The sequence below is a fragment of the Pelophylax lessonae genome, assembly GCF_965119305.1.
Source record: "Pelophylax lessonae genome assembly, chromosome: 8".
Lineage (NCBI taxonomy): Eukaryota > Metazoa > Chordata > Amphibia > Anura > Ranidae > Pelophylax > Pelophylax lessonae.
In genome coordinates this window covers 185,083,264-185,109,494 of record NC_138775.1, presented here as the reverse complement: position 1 = coordinate 185,109,494, position 26,231 = coordinate 185,083,264, and positions in this window count along the sequence as shown.

Genomic DNA, 26,231 nt, shown 5'->3' with positions numbered 1-26,231 from the left:
TTTTGGGGTGCAGTGAACAACATCCTTTTTGGGGTGCAGTGAACACAATCTTTTTGGGGTGCAGTGAACAAAATCCTTTGTGGGGTGCAGTGAACACAATCTTTTTGGGGTGCAGTGAACACAATCTTTTTGGGGTGGAGTGAACAACATCCTTTTTGGGGTGCAGTGAACAAAATCCTTTTTGGGGTGCAGTGAACAAAATCATTTTTGGGGTGCAGTGAACACAATCTTTTTGGGGTGCAGTGAACACAATCTTTGTGGGGTGCAGTGAACACAATCTTTTTGGGGTGGAGTGAACAACATCCTTTTTGGGGTGCAGTGAACAAAATCCTTTTTGGGGTGCAGTGAACAACATCCTTTTTGGGGTGCAGTGAACACAATCTTTTTGGGGTGCAGTGAACACAATCTTTGTGGGGTACAGTGAACAGAATCTTTGTGGGGTGCAGTGAACACAATCTTTGGGGGGTACAGTGAACACAATCTTTGTGAGGTGCAGTGAACACAATCTTTGTGGGGTGCAGTGAACACAATCATTGTGGGGTGCAGTGAACTCAATCTTTGTGGGGTACAGTGAACACAATCTCATACTGAAGGTTTGAGGGTGCTGCCTGTTCCATACTCCCCCTACTCCTCATCTAGCCTTTTAGGGGTACAAACAATAGTAATTGGGGCCTAGTGTGGTTGTGTACGTGTGATATACATACACTTTTTTGGGATCATATTTTCTATTCCGCTATTTAATCAAAAACCTTTGGGGATCAGTTAAATTGGGGGATAGTCTGTGTTGGTACGTGTGAGAGAGATCCACCTTTCCAAGTTGTTGGGGTTCATCTCATACTTCTGAAGGTTTGAGGGTGCTGCCTGTTCCATACTCCCCCCTACTCCTAGCCTTTTAGGGGTACAAACAATAGTAATTGGGGCCTAGTGTGGTTGTGTACGTGTGATATACATACACTTTTTTGGGATCATATTTTCTATTCCGCTATTTAATCAAAAACCTCTGGGGATCAGTTAAATTGGGGGATAGTCTGTGTTGGTACGTGTGAGAGAGATCCACCTTTCCAAGTTGTTGGGGTTCATCTCATACTTCTGAAGGTTTGAGGGTGCTGCCTGTTCCATACTCCCCCTACTCCTAGCCTTTTAGGGGTACAAACAATAGTAATTGGGGCCTAGTGTGGTTGTGTACGTGTGATATACATACACTTTTTTGGGATCATATTTTCTATTCCGCTATTTAATCAAAAACCTCTGGGGATCAGTTAAATTGGGGGATAGTCTGTGTTGGTACGTGTGAGAGAGATCCACCTTTCCAAGTTGTTGGGGTTCATCTCATACTTCTGAAGGTTTGAGGGTGCTGCCTGTTCCATACTCCCCCCTACTCCTAGCCTTTTAGGGGTACAAACAATAGTAATTGGGGCCTAGTGTGGTTGTGTACGTGTGATATACATACACTTTTTTGGGATCATATTTTCTATTCCGCTATTTAATCAAAAACCTCTGGGGATCAGTTAAATTGGGGGATAGTCTGTGTTGGTACGTGTGAGAGAGATCCACCTTTCCAAGTTGTTGGGGTTCATCTCATACTTCTGAAGGTTTGAGGGTGCTGCCTGTTCCATACTCCCCCCTACTCCTAGCCTTTTAGGGGTACAAACAATAGTAATTGGGGCCTAGTGTGGTTGTGTACGTGTGATATACATACACTTTTTTGGGATCATATTTTCTATTCCGCTATTTAATCAAAAACCTCTGGGGATCAGTTAAATTGGGGGATAGTCTGTGTTGGTACGTGTGAGAGAGATCCACCTTTCCAAGTTGTTGGGGTTCATCTCATACTTCTGAAGGTTTGAGGGTGCTGCCTGTTCCATACTCCCCCTACTCCTAGCCTTTTAGGGGTACAAACAATAGTAATTGGGGCCTAGTGTGGTTGTGTACGTGTGATATACATACACTTTTTTGGGATCATATTTTCTATTCCGCTATTTAATCAAAAACCTCTGGGGATCAGTTAAATTGGGGGATAGTCTGTGTTGGTACGTGTGAGAGAGATCCACCTTTCCAAGTTGTTGGGGTTCATCTCATACTTCTGAAGGTTTGAGGGTGCTGCCTGTTCCATACTCCCCCTACTCCTAGCCTTTTAGGGGTACAAACAATAGTAATTGGGGCCTAGTGTGGTTGTGTACGTGTGATATACATACACTTTTTTGGGATCATATTTTCTATTCCGCTATTTAATCAAAAACCTCTGGGGATCAGTTAAATTGGGGGATAGTCTGTGTTGGTACGTGTGAGAGAGATCCACCTTTCCAAGTTGTTGGGGTTCATCTCATACTTCTGAAGGTTTGAGGGTGCTGCCTGTTCCATACTCCCCCTACTCCTAGCCTTTTAGGGGTACAAACAATAGTAATTGGGGCCTAGTGTGGTTGTGTACGTGTGATATACATACACTTTTTTGGGATCATATTTTCTATTCCGCTATTTAATCAAAAACCTTTGGGGATCAGTTAAATTGGGGGATAGTCTGTGTTGGTACGTGTGAGAGAGATCCACCTTTCCAAGTTGTTGGGGTTCATCTCATACTTCTGAAGGTTTGAGGGTGCTGCCTGTTCCATACTCCCCCTACTCCTAGCCTTTTAGGGGTACAAACAATAGTAATTGGGGCCTAGTGTGGTTGTGTACGTGTGATATACATACACTTTTTTGGGATCATATTTTCTATTCCGCTATTTAATCAAAAACCTTTGGGGATCAGTTAAATTGGGGGATAGTCTGTGTTGGTACGTGTGAGAGAGATCCACCTTTCCAAGTTGTTGGGGTTCATCTCATACTTCTGAAGGTTTGAGGGTGCTGCCTGTTCCATACTCCCCCTACTCCTAGCCTTTTAGGGGTACAAACAATAGTAATTGGGGCCTAGTGTGGTTGTGTACGTGTGATATACATACACTTTTTTGGGATCATATTTTCTATTCCGCTATTTAATCAAAAACCTCTGGGGATCAGTTAAATTGGGGGATAGTCTGTGTTGGTACGTGTGAGAGAGATCCACCTTTCCAAGTTGTTGGGGTTCATCTCATACTTCTGAAGGTTTGAGGGTGCTGCCTGTTCCATACTCCCCCTACTCCTAGCCTTTTAGGGGTACAAACAATAGTAATTGGGGCCTAGTGTGGTTGTGTACGTGTGATATACATACACTTTTTTGGGATCATATTTTCTATTCCGCTATTTAATCAAAAACCTCTGGGGATCAGTTAAATTGGGGGATAGTCTGTGTTGGTACGTGTGAGAGAGATCCACCTTTCCAAGTTGTTGGGGTTCATCTCATACTTCTGAAGGTTTGAGGGTGCTGCCTGTTCCATACTCCCCCCTACTCCTAGCCTTTTAGGGGTACAAACAATAGTAATTGGGGCCTAGTGTGGTTGTGTACGTGTGATATACATACACTTTTTTGGGATCATATTTTCTATTCCGCTATTTAATCAAAAACCTCTGGGGATCAGTTAAATTGGGGGATAGTCTGTGTTGGTACGTGTGAGAGAGATCCACCTTTCCAAGTTGTTGGGGTTCATCTCATACTTCTGAAGGTTTGAGGGTGCTGCCTGTTCCATACTCCCCCCTACTCCTAGCCTTTTAGGGGTACAAACAATAGTAATTGGGGCCTAGTGTGGTTGTGTACGTGTGATATACATACACTTTTTTGGGATCATATTTTCTATTCCGCTATTTAATCAAAAACCTCTGGGGATCAGTTAAATTGGGGGATAGTCTGTGTTGGTACGTGTGAGAGAGATCCACCTTTCCAAGTTGTTGGGGTTCATCTCATACTTCTGAAGGTTTGAGGGTGCTGCCTGTTCCATACTCCCCCCTACTCCTAGCCTTTTAGGGGTACAAACAATAGTAATTGGGGCCTAGTGTGGTTGTGTACGTGTGATATACATACACTTTTTTGGGATCATATTTTCTATTCCGCTATTTAATCAAAAACCTCTGGGGATCAGTTAAATTGGGGGATAGTCTGTGTTGGTACGTGTGAGAGAGATCCACCTTTCCAAGTTGTTGGGGTTCATCTCATACTTCTGAAGGTTTGAGGGTGCTGCCTGTTCCATACTCCCCCCTACTCCTAGCCTTTTAGGGGTACAAACAATAGTAATTGGGGCCTAGTGTGGTTGTGTACGTGTGATATACATACACTTTTTTGGGATCATATTTTCTATTCCGCTATTTAATCAAAAACCTCTGGGGATCAGTTAAATTGGGGGATAGTCTGTGTTGGTACGTGTGAGAGAGATCCACCTTTCCAAGTTGTTGGGGTTCATCTCATACTTCTGAAGGTTTGAGGGTGCTGCCTGTTCCATACTCCCCCTACTCCTAGCCTTTTAGGGGTACAAACAATAGTAATTGGGGCCTAGTGTGGTTGTGTACGTGCGAGATACATACACTTTTTTTGATCATATTTCCTATTCCGCTATTCAATAAAAACCTTTGAGGATCAATTGAATTGCGGGATAGTCTGTGTCGGTACGTGTGAGAGAGATCCACCTTTCCAAGTTGTTGGGGTTCATCTCATACTTCTGAAGGTTTGAGGGTGCTGCCTGTTCCATACCCCCCTACTCCTCATCTAGCCTTTTAGGGGTACAAACAATAGTAATTGGGGCCTAGTGTGGTTGTGTACGTGCGAGATACATACACTTTTTTTGATCATATTTCCTATTCCGCTATTCAATAAAAACCTTTGGGGATCAATTAAATTGCGGGATAGTCTGTGTCGGTACGTGTGAGATCCACCTTTCCAAGTTTTTGGGGTTCATCTCATACTTCTGAAGCTTTGAGGGTGCTGCCTGTTCCATACTCCTCCTCCTCCTCATCCATCCTTTTAGGTGTACAAACAATAGTAATTGGGGCCTAGTGTGCTTCTGTACGTGTGAGATACATACACATTTTTTGATCATATTTCCTATTCCGCTATTCAATAAAAACCTTTGGGGATCAATTAAATTGCGGAATAGTCTGTGTCGGTACGTGTGAGATCCACCTTTCCAAGTTTTTGGGGTTCATCTCATACTTCTGAAGCTTTGAGGGTGCTGCCTGTTCCATACTCCTCCTCCTCCTCATCCATCCTTTTAGGTGTACAAACAATAGTAATTGGGGCCTAGTGTGTTTCTGTACGTGCGAGATACATACACTTTTTTTGATCATATTTCCTATTCCGCTATTCAATAAAAACCTTTGGGGATCAATTAAATTGCGGGATAGTCTGTGTCGGTACGTGTGAGATCCACCTTTCCAAGTTTTTGGGGTTCATCTCATACTTCTGAAGCTTTGAGGGTGCTGCCTGTTCCATACTCCTCCTCCTCCTCATCCATCCTTTTAGGTGTACAAACAATAGTAATTGGGGCCTAGTGTGCTTCTGTACGTGTGAGATACATACACATTTTTTGATCATATTTCCTATTCCGCTATTCAATAAAAACCTTTGGGGATCAATTAAATTGCGGGATAGTCTGTGTCGGTACGTGTGAGATCCACCTTTCCAAGTTTTTGGGGTTCATCTCATACTTCTGAAGCTTTGAGGGTGCTGCCTGTTCCATACTCCTCCTCCTCCTCATCCATCCTTTTAGGTGTACAAACAATAGTAATTGGGGCCTAGTGTGCTTCTGTACGTGTGAGATACATACACATTTTTTGATCATATTTCCTATTCCGCTATTCAATAAAAACCTTTGGGGATCAATTAAATTGCGGGATAGTCTGTGTCGGTACGTGTGAGATCCACCTTTCCAAGTTTTTGGGGTTCATCTCATACTTCTGAAGCTTTGAGGGTGCTGCCTGTTCCATACTCCTCCTCCTCCTCATCCATCCTTTTAGGTGTACAAACAATAGTAATTGGGGCCTAGTGTGGTTGTGTACGTGCGAGATACATACACTTTTTTTGATCATATTTCCTATTCCGCTATTCAATAAAAACCTTTGAGGATCAATTGAATTGCGGGATAGTCTGTGTCGGTACGTGTGAGAGAGATCCACCTTTCCATGTTGTTGGGGTTCATCTCATACTTCTGAAGGTTTGAGGGTGCTGCCTGTTCCATACTCCCCCTACTCCTCATCTAGCCTTTTAGGGGTACAAACAATAGTAATTGGGGCCTAGTGTGGTTGTGTACGTGTGATATACATACACTTTTTTTGGATCATATTTTCTATTCCGCTATTTAATCAAAAACCTTTGGGGATCAGTTAAATTGGGGGATAGTCTGTGTTGGTACGTGTGAGAGAGATCCACCTTTCCAAGTTGTTGGGGTTCATCTCATACTTCTGAAGGTTTGAGGGTGCTGCCTGTTCCATACTCCCCCTACTCCTCATCTAGCCTTTTAGGGGTACAAACAATAGTAATTGGGGCCCAGTGTGGTTGTGTACGTGTGATATACATACACTTTTTTTGGATCATATTTTCTATTCCGCTATTTAATTTAACTGGGCCTCCATGCGAGACCTGTGTGCCTTGTTGCGCTGTTTTGAGTACTCCACCAACATGGCCAGTGGCAATGACGCCGTTCTCAGCTTAACTATCCCACTTCTATGCCTCCTTGAAAAAACAATTCGGGCGATGATGGAAGAGGATGTGGCACAGGATGAGGAGGAGGAGGAGGATGAAGAGGTAACATTTCCAAGGCTTTCAGGGCAGTCATTCGCAAGGGGCTCCGAGGGTGGGTTCCTGCACACGCAAACGCCAGGGACGCAATTGTCCAGCAGGGGCACAGTTCTGGAGGATGAGGAGGATGAGGAGGAGGAGGAGCTGGAGGAGGAGATGGAACCATGTTCACAGCAGGGTGGCACCCAGGCCAGCTCATGGCCATCACTGGTGCGTGGCTGGGGGGATACAGAGGACACGGACCATACACCTCCCACAGAGGACAGCCTTTCGTCGCCTCTGGGCAGCCTGGCACACATGAGCGATTACATGCTGCAGTGTCTCCACAACGACCGCCGAGTTGCCCACATTCTAACTTGTGCTGATTACTGGGTGGCCACGCTGCTGGATCCCCGTTACAAGGACAACGTACCGTCCTTAATTCACTCACTGGAGCGCGATCGCAAGATGCGCGAGTACAAGCGCACGCTGGTAGACGCCATGCTGCTGGCATTCCCATCTGACAGCGGGGCCACAGTGGAAGCACAAGGCAGAGGAGGAGGAGGAGGAGGTCGCCAACGCAACCAGGGCACCGCCAGCACCTCAGAAGGCAGGGTTAGCATGGCCGAAATGTGGAAAAGCTTTGTCAGCACGCCACAACAAACAGCAGCACCAGCAGCTCAGATGGAACGTCTTAGCAGGAGGCAGCATTTTACCAACATGGTGGAGCAGTATGTGTGCACACGCCTACATGTAGTGAATGACGGGTCTGCCCCCTTCAACTTCTGGGTCTCCAAATTGGGCACATGGCCTGAGCTTGCCCTTTACGCCTTGGAGGTGCTGGCGTGCCCTGCAGCCAGTGTATTATCTGAACGGGTATTTAGCACGGCTGGGGGCGTTATAACAGACAAGCGCAGCCGCCTGTCCAGAGACAATGTGGACAAGCTCACGTTCATTAAAATGAACCAGGCATGGATCCCACGGGACTTTTCCGTACCTTATGCAGAATAGCAATGGATACCGACCTTACCCACCCATTGTTCCATTTTTGCTCTTTCTCACTCTTTTGGGGTGTACCCTCATTTAAAATTTGTGAAAAGAAGCAGTGTTGGCTACCTCGTCCTCCTCCTCAGGGCCAGATTAATGTAGGGTCTATTGGAGCTGCAGCTCCAGGCCCCTACCTTTTATATAGGCCCCGGGTTGGCCATATTCACTGTTACCGCTCTTCTGTCACTTGTAAACACAGAAGTCTGGCTTCTATGCTCGCTTCCCCAGGCAGCACCCTCAGAACCTCCCCACACAGCGTGAAGGCCGGACAAGGAGGGACAGTTGGCGATGCATGGATGTGTTTATGGGCTTCAGAGACAGCATCCCATGTTGAATTAGGCATGCATGGCTGCACCCTTCCTCCTCTGGGTGCATGGCAAGGCACGGCCCTAAGGCCCTTCAAAATCCTCAGCACCAAGCCCATGATGCTGTTAATCCGGCCCTGGTCCTCCTCCACCGCCGCTTCCACCTACACCGCCCATAGGTGTGCGCAGCCTATTGCATTAAGGTGTGCACCCCAAAGTTGAAATACACATGCATGTGTTTGCCAGCAGGGAGAGTAATGTATCGGGGCCATGTACCTGTAGGCAAGGAGAAATAGAGCAGAGCAGGTCCCAGGGAGATCTTTCCCATCTCCTCACTGGCAATGCTATGTGCCCTAGGTGATTAGGGTGTGCCCAGGCACACCCAGCACACCCTGTGCGCACGCCTATGTCACCGCCACATCCACCACCACCTCAACCTCCCTCCTACTCCATATGGGCCTCGTCCTTCAGAGATGAAGAAGAACATTGTTTTATTTTTCTGTTTTTTTTTGTTGTTTTAAGTTATTTCCCTATCCACATTTGTTTGCAGAGCACTTGCCATGCTCTTAATTACGTTTTGCTGCCATTTGCAGCACTCTAGCCCTTTCCTTTGGTGTTTTAGAGCCATTTTAGTGCCTTAAAGTTCGGGTCCCCATTGACTTCAATGGGGTTCGGTGTCCGGGAAAAGTTCGGTAAAAGTCCGGGACACGGACCCGGACTTTTTTTTAAAGTTCGGCCGAACCCGTCGAACACGGACATCTAGGTGTCCGCTCAACCCTACTGCTGAACAGTGGTACTAATGAGCTGGGGATCTGCTGAGTGGGGTTACTATTATCTACTATTTAAAACAAATAGAACATCGAAACACACAGGTATTTAGCTAAACTTCAAAAAGCATCACTAAAGCAACACTGAAACATCTCTGAAGCATCACCAAAGTATCACAGAAACATCAAAAACACATAAAAAAAAAGCATGTTAAAATGGTAGGCACTTAAATGTGTGTTAAAGTCGAAGAAAGTGTAAATGAGCTGTAAAAGTAATGTTATAATATTTACATGATTAGCAGGGTTATACAAATCCAGTGTAGATATCCTACAAAATAGTAGCAGGAGGTATTAATAAGCGGCCACGTCCAAAGGTGAATATAGTTTTCAGTGTGCTTCCTTATTGCTGTAGTAAGCCTGCATACCTTGTGCCAAAACCACCTCATCTGACACCTAGGGTAAGGGAGTAAACGCAATTGAATAGCCGCCCCTCCTCCCTTTAACACATCTCAACTGGAAGCAAACACACCGAACATCTGTCGGCACGTGATGTAATCAAGCCCAACATTTTGTACACATGCATAGGGCCGATCCACAATACAGTTCCAGAATAGTCCCAGGCCACACCACATGGCAGAGAGGGGGAGAGGAAAAAGGGCCCATGCTAGATGGTAGAACCTCCCCTCCACCACCAGCCCTGAGTCAGGAAGGCACACGCTCGCCAAGGATGAGCCACACAGAGGCATCCATCCTACAAGGGAGACCTCATAGACAGACAAAGAAAATAATCTATATAATAATTATAACTCATACAAATTAATACCAAGCCATAACATACTAAAGACCACCATTTTGCATAGATGGTACAGTAATAAGACACAGATCATTATTGACATTTATAATGAAAAATTCATAGTACAGCAACCTGTGTATGTTTTACAACATAATATGTGTGTAACTACAACTCCTCATTTTATATTGCCACATTTGAGTGGACATAGATGTATTAAAGCACCACTACTATAAAAAAAGGGTTTGAATGACAAAACCTCATTAAGTCCAAAGGGAACTGTAGCATTAAATGTTCTATCCATTTTGTTTCCCTTTGTAAAATAACTTTGTCCCGACTGCCACCCCATGGATCTTTGTTGATTACATCAAACACCATAAAATGGATCATGGATGTACTATATCCGTGATCTGTGATGTAAACCTACATGCAAGCTAATGTGGGTGAATATGTTGCTGTTGCTTGAATAATAAATATGATCATTGATCCATTGTCTTAATTGGTAAATGGTTTTACCTATGTAAAATGCTCCACAGTTTGAACCAATTCTCCATTGGGCAATACACTGTGCAAAACACCGTACCCAGGGGCAGTGGGAGCATTGTCCACATTGAAACATTCCTTTCTGTTTGTGAATTAGCCACTCTTTGTTGTTAAGATGATTGGATGTAATACTATCATGTAGTGAGGTTGCATACTGAAAAACAATTTTGGGGGTATCCCTGACATACTTTAAAAGGATATGATCCTCAGATAGCAGGTGCCAATGCTTGGCTAGTATAACAGATAAATCATGGTTTTGTGTAAAATACCTAGTGATTAAGTTGACAGTGAACTGTTGTTTCTCTCAGTTTTGAGAGAACTGTTGTTTCTGTCTCAGTTTTGAACAAAAGCAAAGTGCGGGAGCAACGCAAAGCTCTTTTGTATGATTTCCCTTGAGACAACTTACTGTAACTCCTAGCTAATAATCTTTGCCTCATAGAGGCCACCTGGATGACAAAATCCTGGAGCCGAGTATAATTGCATCTGATGCGCACGTATATATTGAGCGTATGGGATACTCCCAATTAATGACGACGGGTGGGAGCTACAGGCGTACAATATTGTATTATCAGCCATTGGCTTGCAATATAAAGTAGTTGCCAGGCATCTGTCTTTGGGGAAAGCCTTCACATCAATTGCCATGAGCAGGGAGCTGAGAAGGACATGGACCTCCACAATCTGTTTCAGTAAATCCAAAGTATTGCATACATATGATGGCAATCTTATCACTTGTGAAAAATATCCACATTTTTGTGAATTTTAGGTATGTAGAATGTAGGAAAACACTGGAAACATGTGTTCACAAAATCATTTGTCCTGATTTATCATGGCATCCACAAATGTCTCAGCAAGAAGAGATTTTAACCCCCAATGTAAATTCCTGAACTTTTTCAAAAGGGATTAACTGATACCACTGTTTATTAGCTAAAATGTCCTGGAACTTTGTTATATTGGTCTTCAGTCAATACCACTATATTGTCCCCCCTTAGAATGGCTTAAAGTGTTACTAAACCCACAACAGTAAAATCAGTCTATATATGCAGTAAAGCATGTTTGGTATACTCAATGTGGAACCTAAGAGGTTAATCCTCTGCATTGTGTATAAAGGCTGTGTGATCCTCCTCTTCTTTTACTGGCTCCAACCCATCTCTTGATAGAACAGAACATTAGGAGTCAGGCTGCACATGCTCAGCTTGGTGTGTATTGCTGGAGAGATTTTTTTTCTTGGGAGAGTGCATATGATCAGCACATAGCCAATAAGCACTGTCCAGACAGAGGGTCAGGGGAGAACAAAAAAACCCACCCTATAAGCTTAAAGTATAACTAAAGGCAAAACTTTTTTTTTAGTTTTGGTTAGAGTGGAGAGGGATTAGAACCTCTGTCAGTTTTTATTGCTGTCTCTAGCCCCATTAAGGAGACTCACCTTCTCTATTTGTCCTGTTTACCATTACTAATGGGAAAAGTGAAAGTAAAATAAAATTCTAAATTTTTGGTTGTCTCTAGAAAAGCAATAGAGGGGAAATCTTGTAATGGGGACACTAGTTCTGGAGACCTGTGGGTCCCCAAGGGATTCCCTTAATTTGCAGGGATTTTCTCTCCCTTCCTGTTTGGCTATACCCTCTTATTGACCAGGCCATTTTATGAGATTCGGCACTACGTTGCTTTAACTGACAATTGCGACGCCATACCCAAATACAATTGATGTCCTTTTTTTCCCACAAATGGAGCTTTCTTTTGGTGGTATTTGATCACCTGTGCGTTTTTTAGATTTTGCGATATAAACAAAAAAAGAGCCACAATTTTGAAAAAACTCAATATTTTTTACTTTCTGCTATAAAACATTCTCAATAAAAAATTTTTAAAAATCAAAATTTTTTATCAGTTTAGGCCAATTTGTATTCTGCTACAAATTTTTGGTAAAAAAAATCCAAAAAGCGTATTTTAATTGGTTTGCACAAAAGTTATAGCGTTTACAAACTAAGGAATAGATTTTTGGACTTTTTGTTTATTCCTTTTTTTTATTAGTAATGGCAGCGGTTAGCGATTTTTAGCAGGACTGTGGCAGTACGGTGGACAAATCAGACCCCTAACTGACATTTTGTACCCTTTTTGGGGACCAGTGGCATTAATACAGTAATCAGTGCTAAATAATATGCACTATGACTGTATAAATGACACTGGCAGGGAAGGGTTAACACTGGGGGTGATCAAGGGGTTAAAAATCTGCCTACTGTGCTTACTGACAGTGTGGGGGGATGGGTTGGACAGAGGCAGGTAGAGATCGGTGATTCAGTTAAGCTGAATCACATGATTTTTCCCTGCCTCTCTGACAGAAAAGCCGACCTGCTTCGTTTACATAAGCAGGCGGCTCTTCTGTCACTGTAGCCAAAGATCGCGGGAGGCCAGCAGTGATCGCCACTGCTCCTCCCGCGGGCTGCCTCCCGCTGTGTCTAACCACAGTGTGTGCACGGCTCGGGCGGAGCATGCGCCGCCGAAACCGCTTCCGCACCACTGAAACCACGTGCACATAATCGTGTATATGTACGTGATTATGTGCATCCGAGCCGCCCTGTCGCAGTATATCTGTGGCGGGTGGTTGGCAAGTGGTTAATTAGCAAAAAACATAGAGTTTATTCTTAGGATAGTGAGCAGAGACTTGCAAGTCATATCTTTATATTTATTTGGCTGCTGGTTTGTACCCGATTATTTTAAAATGAGAAAAAAAACACATTATTTTTTGGATGTGGGAGAGAAGTAAGACCTGCAAGGACGTTCTGTTTTAAAGGGCTCTATTGTGTTTTTGTACCATGAGGACACCCTGCATAGATCGAAAGTCTGTATCTTTGTACACTTTTCATAGGATAGATAGGGGTGCATAAGGCTAAATGTGAAGCTTCTCTCACGTAGTCCTTTGTAGATATTGTAGATATTGTCTGAAGCACCTTACTTACCTTGTTTTATGATAAAGATTGAGACGAGACCCTTAGCTTCTACAACATTAGATTGTCTTCAGTAATTTTGTAGTTTTGCAATACTCTCACTGAAGAAATAAATGTTTTGATAGTCTTTCATTGCTTAAACCATTTTAGTAATTCTGTAGATGCTTTCACACTTTCAAAGGGTCAAGGAAAAGGCTTCTCAGCAAGAGTGAAAAATAAACCATCATTTCAGGACAGCCTATACTCTTCAGCATCTTAAAGTGGACTCCTTTGCTGCCATTCACCTTGTTTTCCCATTGTGCAATGTAAATAACTTGGAAAAAATTTGGTGTAAACCAAAGGAACTGCGCAAATGAATGAACAAACTGAATATAACCTTTATGGCTATAACAGCCACTTAGGTGTTAGTGAACATTAAACGTGAATAATAAATAAATAAATATGAATAAATATATGGGGAATTTCTTCCGCACTGTGAGCTGCAAACAAACAACGTGAATGACGTGATGAATAAATAAATGGTAAAATATATTGCGCTCAACACATTAGTATTCACAATAAAGTGCACTTGTGCAAATGAATTAATATAAAAAGTCTTTGGGTGCTTAAATATCAATATAAAGTTCAGTGATTAGCAGCAACAATTTGATAGCAAGAGCACTGGGTGAAAGTGTGGAGGTGGAGGCTTTGAAATCTCACTCCTATCAAGTCTGTGCTTCTATCAAATTGTTGCTGCTAATCACTGAACTTTATATTGATATTTAAGCACCCAAAGACTTTTTATATTAATTCATTTGCACAAGTGCACTTTATTGTGAATACTAATGTGTTGAGCGCAATATATTTTACTATTTATTTATTGTAAATAATTCGCTGCTTTCGGTGGCTTGGCCTAGATAAATGCTGAATGTGGATTTCAATCAGAAGCAATTGTGCCACCCATGTTTGCAAAGTCACTGGCCACTACTACTGGGAGTGAAATCATGCACTACCATATGATAGTTAATATTCTTTTCAGAGAAAGGGAATTCAATAAGACACAGGGCCACTCACTAAAACTAGAAGAAAAGCGATTTAACCTTAAACTGTGTAAAGGGTTCTTTACTGTCAGAGCTGTAAGGATGTGGAATTCTCTTCCACAAGCAGTGGTATAAGCAGAGAGCATTAATAGTTTCAAAAAACTATTAGATAGGCACCCTAAAGACCACAATATACAGGGGTATACAAGGAACGGTTAACAGCAAACACACACACACATCATAGGTTGAACTGGATGGACTGTTGTCTTTTTTCAACCTCACTAACTATGTAACTATGTATTTATGTAATTATGTATGATAATTAAGTCAGGTATGTTTCAAAATTTTAGAGGCTTTAAAAGTGGTTGAATACCCCCCTGTTATGTTTGTACCTATAGGTAAGCCTATAACAAGACTTACCTGTAGGTACTGTAAATATCTCCTAAATTTGCACCGTTTAGGAAATATTTACATTGCTTGTAGCTGATGACAACATTGGCGCATGCGCTCTGAAGAAACAGCCTCTCTGCTGTTTCTTCAGAGCCCTGTGCCGTGACGGGCGTGACATCACGCGGCCCTGGCCAGTAGCACACCCGGACTCCGCAGACCCGGAAGGAAGACGGGCGAAGATGGATGCGGCCTCCAGCGGGGACGATGCAGGCTTCCTTTGCGGGTAAGTGTCACATAATGTGCTAGTATGCGTTGCACACTAGCACATTATGCATTTACTTTGCAGGTAACTAAAAGAAAAGAAAACCTTTCCAGGCTTTATTTCCTCTTTAAAAACAGCTTGGGTAGGTGTAGTTTTGTTTTACTAATTATGCTACCATAAACCACCTTTTTTTAAAAAAACAAAAACTGATAGCACAGCCTTTTCCATTGTCAGCATTTTGAACAATTTCCTATACTGTTTCTAGTCAAATTTAGCAGACATGCATTAAACAATGTGAGTGTTGAACTATTCCCTATAGAGCTGGAGGAAAGTCTGAAAATAAGATTGGAAGTAAATTTACAATGACAAATCATGAAAAATAAAATAGCCACCAAGTTTTATAGCTGAGCTGCGTCATGACTCATCAGATGTTTTAAAATCTGTATTTCATCAAAATAATTCTTCTATTAAAATAAAGTGGAATTTTACATACAGTAAAATATAAAAATGTGTGAACAGACAGGTTGATGTATTGTAGAAAAAAAAAAAAAAAAACATGTCTCTTTTGCAATAAAAGATTCTTACCTGCCAGTGTGTGATTTTTGCACAGCTCAGTGTACAATTTCAACAGCTGCTTGAATGAAGGAACTCCTATGCATGCATGAACAGAAGTTACATTATCCCAGCACAGCCAATCAAGAGGGCCGCATATCGGAAGAAGACCAGATGAAGATAACGGCATCAGCAAGCGAGCTTGTGGCTGTATCATTTCTGGAGTGAAGATGAATATAGTTCCGCTTTAAGTATGCTAGCATAGAAAACTGGTGTAAACATCCAAACAGAAATGTTAAAATACTTTCAGGCATTCTTGAGTGTATTTTAATGGATATTTAGAAACAAACTGGCTGTGAAAAATCAGTTGACTGAGCACCCAGATTGAGAGAAATCTAGGTTGTGACTCAAATAGGAATCCTCTGAGAAAAACACCTAAAGAAAAAAAAAAAATAAATAAGATAATATATTGTTGTAATTTATCGTATATACAGTGGGTACGGAAAGTATTCAGACCCCCTTAAATTTTTCACTCTTTGTTATATTGCAGCCATTTGCTAAAATCATTTAAGTTCATTCTTCTTCCTCATGAATGTACACATAGCACCCCATACTGACAGAAAAACACAGAATTGTTGACATTGTTGCAGATTTATTAAAAAAGAAAAACTGAAATATCACATGGTCCTAAGTATTCAGACCCTTTTCTGTGACACTCATATATTTAACTCAGGTGCTTTCCATTTCTTCTGATCATCCTTGAGATGGTTCTACACCTTCATTTGAGTCCAGCTGTGTTTGATTATACTGATTGGACTTGATTAGGAAAGCCACACACCTGTCTATATAAGACCTTCCAGATCACAATGCATGTCAGAGCAAATGAGAATCATGAGGTCAAAGGAACTGCCTGAAGAGCTCAGAGACAGAATTGTGGCAAGGCACAGATCTGGCCAAGGTTACAAAAAGATTTCTGCTGCACTTAAGGTTCCTAAGAGCACAGTGGCCTCCATAATCCTCAAATAGAAGACGTTTGGGATGACCAGAACCCTTCCTAGAGCTGGCCGTCCGGCCAAACTGAGCTATCGGGGGAGAAGAGCCTTGCTGAGAGAGGTAAAGAAGAACCCAAAGATCACTGTGGCTGAGCTCCAGAGATGCAGTCAGGAGATGGGAGAAAGTTGTAGAAAGTCAACCATCACTGCAGCCCTCCACCAGTCGAGGCTTTATGGCAGAGTGGCCCGACGGAAGCCTCTCCTCAGTGTAAGACACATGAAAGCCCGCATGGAGTTTGCTAAAAAACACCTGAAGGACTCCAAGATGATGAGAAATAAGATTCTCTAGTCTGATGAGACCAAAATAGAACTTTTTGGCCTTAATTCTAAGCGGTATGTGTGGAGAAAACCAGGCACTGCTCATCACCTGTCCAATACAGTCCCAACAGTAAAGCATGGTGGTGGCAGCATCATGCTGTGGGGGTGTTTTTCAGCTGCAGGGACAGGACGACTGGTTGCAATCGAGGGAAAGATGAATGCGGCCAAGTACAGGGATATCCTGGACAAAAACCTTCTCCAGAGTGCTCTGGACCTCAGACTGGGCCGAAGGTTTACCTTCCAACAAGACAATGACCCTAAGCACACAGCTAAAATAACAAAGGAGTGGCTTCACAACAACTCCGTGACTGTTCTTGAATGGCCCAGCCAGAGCCCTGACTTAAACCCAATTGAGCATCTCTGGAGAGACTTAAAAATGGCTGTCCACCAACGTTTACCATCCAACCTGACAGAACTGGAGAGGATCTGCAAGGAGGAATGGCAGAGGATCCCCAAATCCAGGTGTGAAAGACTTGTTTCCCAAAAAGACTCCTGGCTGTATTAGATCAAAAGGGGGCTTCTACTAAATACTGAGCAAAGGGTCTGAATACTTAGGACCATGTGATATTTCAGTTTTTCTTTTTTAATAAATCTGCAACAATGTCAACAATTCTGTGTTTTTCTGTCAGTATGGGGTGCTATGTGTACATTCATGAGGAAGAAGAATGAACCTAAATGATTTTAGCAAATGGCTGCAATATAACAAAGAGTGAAAAATTTAAGGGGGTCTGAATACTTTCCGTACCCACTGTATATGAATCTCAAAGAGATAAGTATTTCAGTTTAAAAATTACATATTTTTATTTCAGAAGGCTTAAAAACCAACAATGAGCTAAAAATCTTCAGTACCCTGAACATTAAAGTGTTATTAAACCCAGAATCTTATCACATGTTATTTAACAGAGTGTTTATCCTCGCAAAGCCACTTAAGCATTTGTTTTGTGTAAAGTGAAAAATACTTGGTTGATCCTGCCTTCAGCTATCCCTCCCATCTTCTCAGCTTCCCCAAGGCAAGTTGAGATTGTGTAGACCAGCTGGTGTCCACTACAGAGCATGCTCAATTTCACTTTCCCTCTAAGCTCTTAATTTCTTCTCATTTTCTCATCTGTGCAGCCCACAGATATGGGTGTATATACAGTAGTAAATCACAATCCCCTCCCTCCCTCCTCCTTAATGTCCTCCTATTGCAAAACACTAGGAGGGTGGGATATAATATGCTGATTGATTACATTCACTTAGAAATTCACAAAAATGCCTAATTTTAACCACTTGCCGACCAGTCACGTTGACTGTACTGCGGCAAAGTGGCTCGTTCCCGTCCAGCGACGTAGACCCGTCATAGAGGTAAGCGAGCGGCAAGGCGGGGGCTCGTTCTAAGGTAAGTATTTGATAATGAGCTAGTATGCGATGCATACTAGCTCATTATGACTTTCTCTTTCAGGATGGAAAGAAAAAAAATTTTTTTTTCGGTTTACTACTTCTTTAAGCCTGTAAATGAAGCATCACTATACTGCAACCACACAATGCACACAGTTGTGGGGAGGTTGCATTTGTACACAGCATGTGTACACCCCCAGCTGCTGCCTCTGCAGCTAATCGGTGAGAAGTTTGGGGTGGTAAAAACAGCTCAACCATGTGGTTTTACTTTCCAGCAACCTGAAATGTGAACAAGTCCTTGTTTCACATCTATGTGACTGCATGCTGCATGTAGGGCATTCCGTTCATTTCAATGGGCTTCCCTACCTGCAGAAATGCAGGGAAAGAAGTCCCTGACTCTTTTTTTTTAATATGGCACAGCACCAAAAGCACCCCATGTTTTCCAATCTGTGGGATACCATTAAGAATTAACGGCACCCCTAAAGACCAGAGCATTTGTCCGTGTGTCAGGAATGAGCACGATTTTGCGCGTGTTCCGCGACACACAGTAACGTGAACCAAGCCTTGGATAGAGGAACCTCAAGACTGAAAATACTTTTCAAGGGCGCCCCAACTGCAAAAAGGTTGAGAAACACTGCTCTACTATATATTAATCCTAGGGTGCATTTGTGCCTAACAGTTCATAATGTCATACACAGTTCCCATGGTTGTGAATAGGTTGCTTAGAATATAAAGTCATTTGTTTAGTCATAAAATTTTCTCACGAAAGTGTATATCCAGCACACATAATAGGTAGTAGCAAAGGAGTTGATTTACTAAATGCAAATAGGTTATTCACTTTGCAAAGGAATTTGCCGCAAAGCTTAATGAATAAGGTGAAGTTCAAATCGTGTGTATACCCTGCTGTTTTGTTGTTATACATCTAATATGTGGATGTAAATATCAATCAGCCTAATTGTGTAATAAAGAGGAAGATACTGTAATCTTCCGAATCAAAATAGCCGCAAAACAATTTGACAAGAAACTGTAATATAAAATATGGAACCCCATAGCAAAGTCATGATCTTCCCCTGAATTTAGGCCTGTAACCTTAAACAATAACTGCACACATGCCATAAAATAAATGTAGCCAGGGGCTTGGCTAGGGACAGAGAGCAATTTAGGGTCCTGTGCTGCAGTGCTCCCAGCTGAATGGGTTTACACCAGTGATCAGCCGATATCGTTTTTTTAATGCTGATACAGATATTTTTGTCATCGGATATCAGTATCGGTCGATATTGGCCAATATTTTCAGACATTTAAAAAAACGTTTTTTTCACAGGTACTGTTGTGGAGGGATTTGGGGATCTTAAAGACCCCAAACCCCTCCTCTGCACTTAAAAGCATTCAGAACACCAAGTTTGGCTGTTTTGAATGCTGTCATTTTTTCGAATTTTAGTGCTGAGTACCCGGAAGTGATGTCATGACCTCACTTCTGACTTTTTTACATGGAGACCCTATCAGAGCGAATGCAGCTTTGATCAGGTCTTCAGCGGCCATGCAGGTAGGATGCCCGGGTCTCCTGGTGGGACGGGAAACCCGGGAGAGCTGCGGAAGGTGGTGGGAGGGGGGACGTCCCCTCCCGCTCCTTGTAATGACAGCTGAGCGGCTTCTCAGCCGCATTGGTTGTCATTACATGGCAGCCGACCGTCGGCTATGGACACCGCTACCGGGGTGATGCCTCTAGCTGCAGGCATTACTCCGGTACAAGCACTTCCCTGAAATATCGTCAATATCGGTAACCTCAGGGGGTGATTTCGATATATATCGGGGAAAGTGCATATCGGCCCCCAATATATCGGTGTTGCCGATAATCGGTCGATCCCTAGTTTACAGGTATTTTTGTCAAAGCTTAATTGAACAAGCTGAAGTTAGAAGCTTATTTACTGCCATGCACAACTGCACCTGAATTTGCACTCTCCAGTTTTAGTAAATCCCCTTCATTGTCTAGTGAACTGTGATTGAACACATTTTTTATTACTTATTGATCTGCATACTGCTATTTACTGCAACCTTTTACTACATTAACAATACATTGGGTTAATTTACCACTAACCAGTCAGATTTTTGATACTGTACCCGAGTTGTGTGCAGGGTATCTATATTTGCTCTCCCAGTAGAAGTGCAGTATCCATTCGCTTAACCTAGTTGTGTCAGTGGGACTGAGGAGCAGAGGTAAATGGCAGAGAGCCCAGTTTACCAAGCTGCTCCTGTGGGGGTAGTGCTACATTAAAAAACTTCCTAGATGAGCTACGCACCTAAAATTATAATTTCTATAAAGCACAAGCATTTACTGAGGAATTGAATAATTTATGCAAGTAAATGATTTGAGGTAACGTAAAAACAGGTTGCAGCAATTTAAATTGTTGTTTTTTTTTTTATATCTATGCATTCCCAGAAAATATGCATGATCCTTTCTCTGGCAAGCCAAAACCTAAGGGCATGTACACCTCTAAGAATGTTGACTTTCAGAGATGATCACATCAGAAAAGTCAATATGTTACATTTTTTTATTCTGCTAAATGTTTTCATGTAGATCTGTATGATCTACAAAGAAAAGCACACTATAGGAATCCAGTCAGTCATCATTATTTATTTGTATAATTCTTTGAAGAGGTAAATCTTCATAAACATATTCAGCAGAATAAAAAAAATCAGTTTTGCTCAAGAACATGTGCTGCTCTTCCGTATTAATAATATATATATTTTTTTACTATAAAACCCTGTTAAAAGATCTGGATATGCTCACTCTGCCTCTCTTCCTGCAGCCAATACTCAAAGCATCAAAAGGAAGACAGAAGAGCACCTCTAAGTGTAACATTTTAATGACATAAATGGAGCAATCAGTCAAATAAAAACTCACATGGTGTACAGAAATAAAGGTTCATCTAAGGGTGACAATCCAGCAGTGGGGAGATCCATGCGTCCAGTCCAGAATGTTTAAAGCCACGGTGTAGCGTGTACTCACCAGCGAGGATGGAGTAATTCCTGGTGAGAGCTGGGTGGACAGCAGAATAAAACGCAGTTCCAGAGAAAGGAGTCTTGGGGCAAGTAGAGAGATATATTCTATAATTATAACATATTATGTTTATACTTCTGACTGGTACCTTGATCTGTTATGAAGCAATAGCTGCTGCTTTCTCTGTGTCTTTTCCACCAAATATTCAGAGCATCGTTCAGGCTCTTACGAAGCCAGTGGCTGCTCTTTCCTCCCCATTGGATGTTCCTCCCATGCTCTGATTGGCCAGTGGTGGCTGCTGGCATCCCAGCTGCTAAGCAATGGTTAGCCCAGGCCGCATTGCTTTCTTCCTCCTGATTGGCCTGCTGCTTGGGGTTTTGGGCTTGTGATAACATTCCTGCTTTCTGGCTCCGAACCTGTACCTATAGGCCCTGACCTGTCCACCTACCTTACATTCTACATTGCTGATCTCTGCTCTGGTTTACTGATTGCTCTCTTTGGATTGCCACCTGTCCTGACCCCAGATTGTTTACAGGATTACACTTATCTGCTACCTAAGCAACCTTAGAATTGTCTTCTGGATTATGTTTGCCAGCTGCCATGCCTGATCTTAGAACAATTTCCTAAATCATCCTTGACTACTGCCTGTCCTAGCCTCAGACTGTTCCATGGAAGCTCTGCTGTGGTGTCATAAGCCCTGCCTAACCAGACTCAAGACTAGAGAAACCCCTTTTCCGTAACCTTTGATCAATTCTGGTGTAATTTGGGCAACTAAATACAGGTATCCCTTCTTGACTAAGGGGCCTTTTACACATGCTGTCCGTTTGTCCGTTTTTCATCCTGTGTGCGGAGACACAGCTGTCAGTTCCCCATGCATCTCTATGGGGGAAATCGGATGGGAACGGACCGTCGGTCCGTTTTCATCCGATCCGCTGGACGGATGGAAAATAGGGTTTCCATCCGTCCAGATTAGACGGATCGGATTCAATGTCAGCGGACATGTCTCCGCTGACATCCGATCCCCCATAGGGATGCATGGGGGGACCGTTCAGATCCGCCAAAAAAACGGACAGGCGGATCTGAACGGTCCGCCTGTGTGAAAGGGGCCTTAGGGAAAAGGGGGGATATAATGGTAGAAGAACACTTGCTAATTATTGTTTCTGATCTAGACATAGGGCTGATTGTCACATAGACACTGAGGATTCAGTGCAACTTTCATGGGACAGAAAAAGCTGAAAGGTTATATTTGCAAACTTGCTTAATTTTGGTAGATATATTGAAAGAGATAACACTACAAAAGAAAAATGGGAAGAAGACAACAAAATGCAGCCTCAAATGTCCATATAATTTTACTGGTACCATTAGCATAGGGTTCTGTAGATTGTAAGCAGAAGATGACAATAAATAGCATATACCTGCATCTATGTAAACAAATAGACAGGTAGATATAATCATTACAATACATATATAATTAAAAAAGCAATACTTCCTGTCATGGATTCAAAACATGTAAGCAGCTTGGATCAGGAGAGTAGGACTGTGACCACTGCATAACTGAGAAATCAGCCACAATCAAAAGATGTATGTGTTTAAATGGAGAAAAGTATATTATACTCCCTAAAGGAAAGAAATATATATATATATATATATATATATATATATATATATATATATATATATATATATATATATATAGATCAAAGATGCATATATAAATTAATTAAATAGGAAAAAGTGCATAGATTAGATAGATAGATAGAGCTAGCATCATTAAAAAGTAATACTGTAAAGTAAGAACTTAGTTTAAGATATACAACTGACTAAATAGTTATGGTATGAAGGTTTATGAACTGTATACAAATACGAAACAAATAAAGTTCTGTTCTTGCATGGATAAATCATTATGCATATATTACTGAGCCCGATAGCAATTCTTTTGTCTTGCCAAAAAGAGAACTTAAAGCTTAATTGCCTTTTCCTTTTAAACTAGCTAAATGAATTTGTTGTATATTTTAAAAAAGGGTGTTAAAGTCCTACAGTTTGTAAATCAACCACATCCAGAGGAAAAACATATCCCTAGTCAGTATGCTGCAGACAGGACAGTTGCTATCTATGTGAAAGCAGTGGTCCCTCTGCAACACTACAGAGGGGTGATTAAAAAATATAAAGATCAGCGCTCAACTTTTCAATAGGGGGACCACTTGATCTAATATAAATGTGTATAGAAAAGACGTGTCTTAAGAAAAATAAATAGTGGTCAAATTAATGAATGTGTCAATAAAAATGTGTTCAAAAAATTTGAGGTGTATAAAGTGATGATAGAATAAATAAATATATACAATAATTCAAATGAACATCCAATCGAAAATGAATCAAGTGAAAAAATTCAATACTGAGCGACTGTTCATGCAGACCAAAATCATGTGCGACTCTTATAAGATCAAATAAATACAACTCCTAAAAGTGTTGAACATGAGTGACAGTGACCGAAATAAAAACACCTAAATATAGCAATGATATGCTAAAACCGTGCTTCAACAGTCCATAAAATGCAACAGTCCATAATAATTTAAAAAATATACATGATGATAGTCCCAAATGAAGTAAATAAAGTGCAGTGTGCCAAAAAAATCTTTCTATATATAGTGATCTTTCCAATCAACTCTAAAGGTGAAAAGTGCTCTTCAAACACAGCAAGGTGAGTGTATCCCGGTGAGCATACAATCCAGACACCGAGTGCAGTGGCCGCTCACCTCCACAACACTCAGATTGAGCGTTATATATAACAATCCTGGCAACCCTTTTCAACTTGTTCGCCAACAACCCAGCGTGCTCCAGCAGCAATGGATAAAATAATGGAGATATCGCAGCATAGGAAGCTCAGAAGTGCCTTAGTTCCTGTGTTGGTACTTAAAAAGAGAGGCTCTCATGGTGCAGAAACGTAGGGTAGTGTTTATTAACAAAAATAGTAGTGCAGGCTACTCACATTACAGTAGATACAACAATGCAGATAGTGTCACAAACCGCCGATGCAGTGCGATCCGAAGCTTCCGGTCACGGCCGAAGACCGGAAGTGACGTCGGTACGGCTTACCCTGACGCGTTGCGCTACGAACACCCGTAGCTTTCTCAAAGGAGGTGAGCGGCCACTGCACTCGGTGTCTGGATTGTATGCTCACCGGGATACACTCACCTTGCTGTGTTTGAAGAGCACTTTTCACCTTTAGAGTTGATTGGAAAGATCACTATATATAGAAAGATTTTTTTGGCACACTGCACTTTATTTACTTCATTTGGGAATATCATCATGTATATTTTTTAAATTATTATATGCATTTTATGGACTGTTGAAGCACGGTTTTAGCATATCATTGCTATATTTAGGTGTTTTTATTTCGGTCACTGTCACTCATGTTCAACACTTTTAGGAGTTGTATTTATTTGATCTTATAAGAGTCGCACATGATTTTGGTCTGCATGAACAGTCACTCAGTATTGAATTTTTTCACTTGATTCATTTTCGATTGGATGTTCATTTGAATTATTGTATATATTTATTTATTCTATCATCACTTTATACACCTCAAATTTTTTGAACACATTTTTATTGACACATTCATTAATTTGACCACTATTTATTTTTCTTAAGACACGTCTTTTCTATACACATTTATATTAGATCAAGTGGTCCCCCTATTGAAAAGTTGAGCGCTGATCTTTATATTTTTTAATTACGCTGTGATCAGTGGTGACACTATCAGAATCAGCTGCTTGCTTGGAGGAGTTCCACATCGATTTTTTTGATTGGGAAGATCCATCTGATCGCTTACCTCAAAATCGCGCATAAGTTTATTATTTCTGACTACAGAGGGGTGGCTGTGGACGTAGTAAACTTGGATTTTGCAAAAGCGTTTGACACAGTACACGGGTAATGTGTAAGGTAAAGTCTACTGGCTTGGAAAGATCAGTTTGTTATTGGATAGAAAATTGGCTAAAAGATAGAATTCAGAGAGTAGTGGTTAATGATTCTTAATCTGAATGGTCTAAAGTTATCAGTGGTGTTTCCCAAGGTTTAGTGTTTGGACCCTAACTTTTTAATACCTTTATAAATGATATAGGGTCTGGGATTAAAAGTACCATTTCAGTCTTTGCAGATGACACCAAGCTTTGCAGTGAAATAACTTCTTTACAGGATGTCTCCAACTTACAAGCTGATCTCAATGCACTGACTGTTTCATTGGGCAACTATGTGGCAAATGAGGTTTAATGTTGATAAATGTAAAGTTATACACTTGGGGGCTAAGAATATGCATGCATCATACATACTAGGGGGAGTAGAACTTGGGGAATCCATGGCAGAGAAGGATCTGGGTGTTCTGGTAGATCATGAGCTTAATAATAGCATGCAATGCCAAGCTGCAGTTTCCAAAGCAAACAAAGTCCTTTCTGGTATTAACAGAGGCATGGACTCCAGAGAGAGATATATAATTTTGCTCCTGTACAAATCATTAGTAATACTTGATCTGGAATATGCAGTTCAGTTTTGGGCACCAGTTCTTAAAAAAGATATCGGGGAACTGGAGAAAGTGCAGAAAAGGGCAACCAAACTGATAGCTCAGCTATGAGAAAAGATTAGAGGAACTGAATTTATTCTCTCTTGAAAAGAGGAGATTAAGGGGGGATATGATCAACATGTATAAATACATAAGGGGTCCATATAGTGAACTTGGTGTTGAGTTATTCCCTTTAAGGTCAACACAGAGAACAAGGGGGCACTTTTTACGTCTAGAGGAAAACAGATTTTGTTTCCAAATACGGAAGGGTTTTTTCACCGTAAGAGCTGTGAAAATGTGGAATAGACTCCCTCCAGAGGTGGTTCTGGCTAGCTCACTAGATTGCTTTAAAAAAGGCCTGGATTCTTTCCTGGGTGTACTTAATATAAGTGGGTACTAATATTTATAGGTAAAGTTGATCCAGGAAATATCCGATTGCCTCTTGGGAGATCAGGAAGGAATTGTTTTCCCCTGCTGTAGCAAATTCGATCATGCTTTGCTGGGGTTTTTTCACCTTCCTCTGGATCAACTGCCGGTATAGGATTGTGTATATGGGATTGTATGGTTGGGTTTTCATCACTGTTTTTTTTTTTTTACTGGTTGAGCCAGATGGACTTGTGTCTTTTTTCAACCTGACTAACTATGTAACTATGTAACTACAACATATGTACCTGCAGATGAGTCACAGATAGAGCTCTCCA